This window comes from Rhipicephalus microplus, chromosome 4 (assembly GCF_043290135.1).
Source record: "Rhipicephalus microplus isolate Deutch F79 chromosome 4, USDA_Rmic, whole genome shotgun sequence".
Classification (NCBI taxonomy): domain Eukaryota; kingdom Metazoa; phylum Arthropoda; class Arachnida; order Ixodida; family Ixodidae; genus Rhipicephalus; species Rhipicephalus microplus.
The window spans coordinates 50,332,892-50,341,618 of NC_134703.1; the positions used below are offsets into that span (position 1 = coordinate 50,332,892).

The 8,727-nt window shown below is 45.8% G+C and overlaps 1 protein-coding gene across 2 annotated transcripts in view; it reads right to left on the reverse strand.

Moving 5' to 3' along the window:
- LOC142814265 (cell adhesion molecule 3-like) overlaps positions 1-7,912 on the reverse strand; it is a 195,886-nt gene extending 187,974 nt beyond the window's left edge. For both annotated transcript variants that reach the window (XM_075892743.1, XM_075892742.1), the window contains exon 1: positions 7,776-7,912. The gene's annotated coding sequence lies outside the window, so the exon portion shown is untranslated. The remainder of the gene's footprint in view (positions 1-7,775) is intronic.
- Positions 7,913-8,727: the final 815 nt, after the last annotated feature.

The window sequence follows — 8,727 nt, forward strand, 5'->3', positions numbered from 1 at the left end:
AAGGAAATGAATAAAAAGAGGGAGATGAATACTACGGATTAGCCAAAACAAACATCGCTCTTTACTGTACGGGCCGAAAAGAGGCATCCGTTGGTCACATGGACACAGCATATCGGTTCATACGTGCTTTGTTGTAGCCCTATCTCGAATAACCGAGATGTTAGCATGAACAAGCAACCTAATAATCGGCGAGCTCAAGTAAAATGCGTTTCATACAATTTGTCTGATAGATTGTTGTTGTCAACTTAGTAAAAGAGCTTATTACCAAATGCTTGACACTTTAAAAGTTCTGACGAGGGCCACAAGAACACGAGTTTGTTCACTGTTACAAAAGAGATGCATGAAAGCTCTAGTCAGTGATTACAGATTGACGAGCCGACATCAAAAGGCGGATAAACAGCAAACAGTGCCTTACAGTAACGAGTGCAAACCGGCATGATCTCCAGTGAAAATCTAAATGCGGAAGTGGTTTAAGCTGAGCGAAATCTGTAGGTCTGCGAGAAAGGAATAACGATGGGCTTAAAAAACGGCTTTACAAAAAGCGGCTTAACCGAGTGAACATATATAGGACGCAAGAGAACTCACCTTAATAATCCAGAACGGAAAGATTCCGTGAAACGCACACCCGTTTTTAAACCATTGGATCTGCAAAGCTTCTTATGATCGAGCTCAATCCGGCGTGCGACATGACCACTTTTACGGTGCATGCGTGCCCCTCTCCTCTCCTACGCTCGCTTTCCCCCTATTTATCCCCTAGTCGTCCCTCCCAGCAGCGTTAACACCTCTATTGCGCATGCACGTCCCCTCCCCTTCCTCTCCTACGCTGCCCCAACTCTCGCCTTGCAATGCCGACGGACGTCTGCTAGTCTACGCTCACGCCCCCCCCCCCCCCCTTCTTTCTCCTCCAGGCATCTCTCCTCCCGGCTTTTACACCCCCATTGCGCATTCACGTCCCCCTCTCTCTCCTCGCCTACGTGCCCCCTCCCCCTCTTTCGTCTCGCAACGACGACGCAGGCAGCATTCGCTAGCAAGACTCTTGATTGAAAAAAAAAAAATCGACTGCTCGCCCTGCACTGGCCAATCCGCATATATGTATAGGCACTGGATCTTGACCTCTGAGATAGTGCTGGTTGGAGATTTCTCCTGTGTGTTGTTGAATGAAATTCGCAGCGTGCGCTATAATGACTACGGTTCTCTGTGTCCAATTGGAGTAATCTCTCTCTCATCACCCATTAGCAGCGATTGACATGTTCTTGTAGGAAACATCAGTCGATCACTGTGTGCATTGGCGCCTCCCAAGGTTTCTCTCCTGCGCAACACCGTGATGAGAGCCAGCGTCAAGGCCACCGCCAGTGTAGGCGCTAAAGCTCGCTGCTACGCATCTACACATGGTTCCATCTAGCGGAGGATAGTGTAACTTCTTTAAGAACTATAATAACGTATCGGGTTCCACGAGGTGCCGAACAATTTTTTTCGATGCTTCACACGCAATGCTGACACTGTCATTTTGTTATAATAACAATCACAATTTGTGTGGTTATATGTGTCGAATCATGTTATGATTATGGGGCGCACTGCTGTGTAGGACCACGCAAATTTTGACCATCTGGTGTTGGTTAACCTGAACTAACGTCACACACAGTATGGGAAAGGTATATATAGACTGGTAGCGAAGGTTCCATAGAAGCCTATACGTTTAAAAATGGCGCCAGATCAGCTGCTCATGGGGCTTAGGTCCATCTCTGTGAGGAGGGAACACTTCCGGCTGAACAAAATAAAGCGGATATAACGCAAAGGCTCGTAAACAATGACGTCATTTTTTGTGCACTAGCGCAAAATTTGATCTCAAATTACTTTTTATGGGCCCTTGATCGCTAAGGACTCGCGCTATGGCGATCGCCACCGAGTCATTCTGAATACGAGCGCACTTCAAGTCAACACTAGCTAATCTAATCTAGATTCATGACTAAATAGTGATATTTTGGTGTACTACTGTACACTTTGCCTCGATTTTACAAGGAAACTTCTTGTTCGAACTTTTATTCGCCGTTCGTGGCAGCTTTCGCTGATGGATTAAGGCAACCAACAGCGTAGCAGCGCATACATGTGATATCTGCAGCGTGGCTTATTTGCTTCATACATACGCAGGTTCTTTAGCATGCACAATGCTTGTGATCTTCTGTTTTAACAGGAAGAAATCACGTCTAGGCACGCAAAAATAGTGACATTTTAGTTTTATTCATTTGTCAAAATAATTCAAATTTATTTTCGTTGCACAAGATTTTAATAAGAACAAAAAGTCTGGGGACACTCCCTGCGTTATGTTCTCTATTTTTGCAATATCCTAAATCACCGCAACTTATGCGAATGAAGACATGCGAATAGGACCGTGATAGATAATTTGGCAATCTTCTCACGTATAACGCGAATAGTGCGCACTGCACGCTCAAGAAAGAAACTGGACTGCCGGAATACTGATGGATGAAAGTCCAGCGAGAAGTTAATTTGGAACCATTATTCTTGTTTCTTATCTAGAAGACATGGGTCAACAGGCTTATGTTTGTTGCTACTGCATCCTTGCACAGCACATCGTTGCTGCAGCTACCGGCGAAAGCACTCGGCGTTAAACGTAATTCGCGTCGTGCCGCTGCCCGTCGAACACTGCCCTGAAGACGTTCACCATGAATAAAACGCACCTAACAACAGAGTACGCAAGCAAGCGCAACCCACTAAAACACGTGAGGGGGTGTGTCTTCGCAGACGAGTTTTACGAGTGGGCCTTTCCATGTAGTGCACCCATATAGAGAAACTTACTTACATAAAGATCGGACACTCCCGTAGGGCCCTGCGGCCCAGCTATACTGCGCTGCTTTTAGCGCCACGAGTGGTTGGCCAGACCCGGTAATGTCTTCAGCATAAATTGAGTAACAAAATGTTTTCTTTCCGGCGCTGGGATTCGAACCCGTACCCTCATGCTTGGAAGGCGAGTGTCTTTACCACTAGGCTACACGCCCATGCATCCACGAAGGGAATACACGTACAGTACATCTAAACTACATGATTGTGCCTCTGAGCAAAACAAATGCAGAAAGATTGATTGATTGATATGTGGGATTTAACGTCCCAAAACCACCATATGATTATGAGAGACGCCGTAGTGGAGTGCTTCGGAAATTTCTACCACCTGGGGGGGGCTCCGGCTGTAAATGAAACCCGTGCATATTTGTTCTTAACAACGTTGCTTTATGGAAGCTGAAGAACCATGGCTTGTGAGATTTCAAAGCAGGTTAGTTTTACGCGACGTGAACCACATCACAGTCCGCATGCCCGAATACAAGGTCGTGTAGAAGAACCTGCACAAGTGTTCTGAGGCGAAAACCTTAGATGCCTCATAAAGCGTGAACAGTGATCGTCGGCGGTGACGGCGCCCACACTAGTGATGCAAAAAGATCAAACTACGTCCCACCATGACGTCAGAGGTTGTCAAAGTTAGCGACGTCATCAGACGACATTGGCGCTTGGTCAGAAGTAGGCTGATATTGGGAAGCAGTGCATATCTGTAGTAAATGTAACGAGCTTCCAACACCTCGATACTGAATGCAGTACCAAACCATGTCACTTGCAGAAAACCTTCTCTAGGGATAGCGGCGATGCCAATGCATTGGACCAATAAAAAAAAGTTGCAATTCGCCTTCGATTCATCACAGACAATTGCACATAGGACCATGTCCCTTGTTTGTTACGACAACCTGCTCAGCGAGAATGTCGCGTTCGTGGCATGATTGTAACCGGAGCTCAGCTCACCGCAGATGTTCGAGGCGTCCATGCCAAGACTTGCGAAGCTGATGAGCGTTTTTGTCCGAGAACTGGTTCTTCGTCGACCCACAGGGTGTGCACCCAAGGCGAAATCACACACGCACACAGCGTTTCCCAGACGGACCTGTTTCGTATCGGAGATCGCATGGTACCACGCGAAGCCATAATTACGTTATCGACAGGCACGACGGGCAAACAAGACCACCGTTATTTCCGTACACGCACCATCTCCGGAACGTGCCGTTTATCGAGTCCCGCAAAAGTCTCGTTATGCCACGTGCTTCCGTTTTGCTTTCTAACGACCGCACCGAGGATCGATTGTCAGTCGGTGCTCGTTTTTAGGTACAAGAAGCCGCTCGCTGGACCCTTAATAAATTCAAGTCGTAGTCATTTACGTGAGTCTGTCATAGAGTGAAAAACAAACTTCGTGTCCGCGCGCGTTTTCCATCGCATCACAGTGCTCGCGTAATGAACTTGTTCTGAGTCGATTATTTCTGCCAATGCGAACATACTTTATACATTTAGTATTCTTTTGTGTCGAAAGCAAAATTTACAGCAAAACAAACCTAAACTTACACTGGTTTAAGCAGTCGCTTTTGGAGAAATTAAAATCGAGCGCCAGATTCTGAAGACCACTGTGTATTTGCAACGTGGCTTGAGCTTAGAGCTGCGGCACTTCCTTGTCTCATGGCAAAAAAAAAAAAAAAAACTCTGTGCGACACGGCACATGAAAGTGTTGGTGTTTTTAAGGACTACGCAAGAGAACGATGCATTAAAAACTTGTTTTTGCGCACATATGTGTGTGATTGGCTGATTGATATGTGGGGTTTAACGTCCCAAAGCCACCATATGATCATGAAAGACGTCGTAGTGCAGGGCTTCGGAAATTGTGACCACCTTGGTTCTTTAACGTGCACCCAAATCTGAGCACATGGGCTTACAGTATTTCCGCCTCCATCACACTTATGTGTGTGTGACTACGTATTATTCGTGAGTATATGTTGTCACTGTGTATGCCATAGTCATCACCCACCACCTCAAGTAGCACACCAAGTTATAAACCAGGAAATTGCTGAGGATATGATTAAAAATTACTCTCTATCAATCTAAAAACAAAGTGACGAGTTTTTAATGGCGGGGTACGCTCAGATGATCATTCTTCCACAGTCGCTGTGAGTTTTCCTCTAGGCAGTAACTATACAGCCGGTTCACGTGAAAATGGCCGTATAAAAGGGGTTCATTTTTTGTTCTAGACCAAAGTGTGACCCAAAGAAAGATTTTTTTTGTACCACAAAAGCTTGCAATACGATGCCGCATAAGAAAGCACGCATGAAATGGCTTTTCTCACTTCACTTCAGTAGGATTACCCGGCTTTTTTTGCGTTTACTTGTAATATAAGGGAAACCCTAAGCATGCATCATGCGAACTGCACTCGATAAGAATCGACACAATAAGAATATGAAAATGATTTGCATCTGGACTGCATTAAGAACACAATAAGGACACAATAAGATCATGGTTTTATGTGAGGTGCTCAAATGTACACTCTAAGGAGTGCCTATAGACTCATATGCATGGTTCAACATAGTTCATCTCGAAGTGTTCCGTCTATATGTTCTGCAGAGTGTACGTATTTCTACCTAACGCAATTTCTCGTTTAAACTATCCTAAGCGCTGGAAAGTACGTGTACAGCCAGAGAAGTTTCTTTTTTACTTCTTACCTCAGTATGAGTAGCAGACACCGTTATACGGCGACCGGAGCTCTTTCGTCAACCCTTAAAGACCGTAGACCAAAACTGTAGTCTAGATCGACAATGTGTGCAGCCACAACCGAAAATTGTAATCATTATGAAAAGTGTGGTGTCCTTGTTCGCGACTTTAGTTGTTCCCGAGAAATTACACACGTGACAATAATTTACAAAAATGCTTTAGTTTGTTTCATAAACCAACAAATCCACAGTACATTGAATACACGTATACTTTTGTTTAGTTTTAATCACTACAAAAAACAAGCAAAGAAATTTGGAGGACGTTTGAAGTTCGGCTATAGAGTCAATTGTGATAACTTGATCGGGCCCTGCTCATATCGCCTTCCCAAACTGCGGCTTGGCTACACTTCTCAGTGGATCCATGCCAGAAGGAATAGAAACGCCTGTATGCGTAATTTAGGCTGTTTAAAGTTATTCTACAATGCCTATAGCAAGGACATCTCTGAAGTGCCTACTACGCCATAATTATTCTGTTCAAGAGTACGCGTCGGTACAGTGCTACACTCATCTGCACGTCTGCACACTATACATGTAGATGTTCTTACAATGATGATTACATCACATGGACGCGTTTTAGTGAGTGGGCAGTTTTAAACAAAACACTCAATGGGCCATTCCCAATTTTTTACGTCTACTGCGACTTTACGCTCCTGTCACGCAATATTACAAATGTCCAGGAGATTTCTCTTGCTGCAAGACATTCATATCGGCTTCTTTTCTGAAGCAGCTTGAAGCACAAGCGTGGCTCGGTATAGTAGAGCAACTGCTTGCCACCCAGAAAGCTTGAGTTCGATTCGACCTCCAATCGAAAATTTTCATTTATGATTTTGCGTCTCTGAAGTTTTCGTTCACGTAAAACTGACTTTTATTTAACAACGAACGACGCCGACGCCAGAATTTCTCAGAAACGGGCTCAGCTCCTTGACGATAGCGCGTAAATAAGCTTTGTGTTTTATGCAGTGACACAATTCTGCCTAACACGCGGAGAAGAACCTAATCTGCAACACAGTCGCAGAGTACCATGTCTTACGTCAATCTCGTCATGTTGCGTTTTACTGAAACGTCTAGCAGCACCAGTATTCATTATTGCACATTGACGCCCACCGTAAGAACCATGTCACCTTGGCACCGCTGCTGGATGCTTGCGATATTGTTCATAAAAAATATAGAAGGCAAAGAAGTCAATGATATGAATAGACTACTCTATTCCCAATCAATTCCGCGTTCTTGAATGGTTGAACTTAGCTAAAGAAAAGCTGCTAAGACACTGGTACAAAAAAGAAAACAAAAGCGAAAAACTGAGGCTTGCGGTCATGAACCCCGCCAAGAAAACCATTATGCCTGCTTCGATGCATGCACGATTGATACTAATATAAGAAAGCTATTGCCAGTAAAGTACAAGTAAACTTTGCAACCTCTTAAGCACTTTCTCACAAAGTCGGAGGCGGGACAATTAGTGGCAGACACTCATGAAATATGACCCCTAATGACCAGGAAGTCGTCGATTTAATTTTTCATCGCGAACACAGGCGACAGGTTGCCGCTTTTTAAAGGAGCCTCAAGTATCTCAGTCAGAGCGATTATAACCACCTTTCAAATAAATTGAACAAAACGCATTTTAAGTAAACATGAAACGTCCAACTACTTCAGTAAAACATCGTCTCATTCATGGAAGTTGAACGCTCACACCACCGTTTACGTGCACGCAAGTGCTGGTGATGTGATAAATGAAAGAAGTGGACAAGAATATAGCATCCGAATCGTTTATTGTATATTCTTTCCGTGTATTCTTTCCCTTATGGCCAAAGCCATTCATGGAAAAATATGAAGACTGGCGTATATTGCAAGGTATTTTCTACTCACAATACTATAGATTAATCTGTGATGTATAGGAACGACGCAGATGACGATGGCGCAAGAATGACGTAAGTTACTTCTAAATTTGTGAGCAGCGTATCTTTCTGTTCTGTAAATATAATTTTCGAGAGGAGCGCCCTCCGCACAGAGCTTTTGTTGCTATATCAACGTTTCTCGAATATTTGAGAGTTACCACGCCATGCGAGAAACCGGCGACACTTAAAACGACGCATTAGCCACTTTGACAAGCATCATTCATTGATATCCGCATAAATCAACTTCTTTTCTTCCTTCAAGACCCGAAAGAAATGCCGAAAAGGTGCAAAAGCTTACCGCAAGCGATGAAAGGAACATCGACGTAAAACCACTTGTTTCTAGTCATCCGTAATATCTCGAGGCGAGAGCACAGAGAGGTAGGTCAGCGGGCGGATCGTAGAGGTTGGTCCGCAAGTCGGGTAAACTCAGCAGTAAATAGTCGCCACACTCGTCAGAAGAAAGCCAACCCAAGTGATTGAAGCCCGAGCCATGTTCAGCATGTGCATACGCTCACGTGAAGAAAGCTTGAACAGCGTGGCCGACCAAACGCTCGCTAAATCCCAGTTCAAACAGTTGGGGGTGCGCAATGTTCGGTGTGAGGAAGCGTTAAGTGCCGAGGGGTGCCAATCACGGGTGGTGTGTCACGATTTCTTTGCCTTTCAGATTTAAACGCTTTCACTCCTCCATGGCGAGCAAACAGCAGCATCAGCAGACAGCGTTGCTCGTCAACACGTCGGCTACAGCGACGCCGATGTGCTTCGGAGCGTGCGTCCGAGCCAGTCGGCACCGCGTGCGCCAATGGCACAGCGCGCGGCGGGAAACCCGGCTTCTGAGCCGCGCCGTGAAGCACTTCTCGCAGGCCCTCGCCGCCACCAGCGGCGCGCGTTGGCCGCTCCCGTCCCAGACCGCTCCCCTCCTGCTTCGGGGCCTCACTCGTTCTGATGCCCGGCGAAGTCTTCTCTTTTTTTGCTTATCGCATCTTCCTTTACTTCTGCTGTGCCGTTCTTCTCTTCCCAGGCATCTCTACCCCGACAACTCTACTCTCTCCTCCAGCTTTTCCTCCGCGTCGGGAATGCTTGCTTGCTTTCATCCTCGTTTTCCGGACTGTGACGTCATGTCCGCTACGCCTCTCTTCGCCATCTGCGCGGCCGCGCCCGGGTGTACTACGAAGGCGCACTTTCAGATTCCCCGCGGCGCGACAAGCGCCCGTCCGTCAGGAGTTCACGTGCACGTCCGCTGGCCTCTCTTG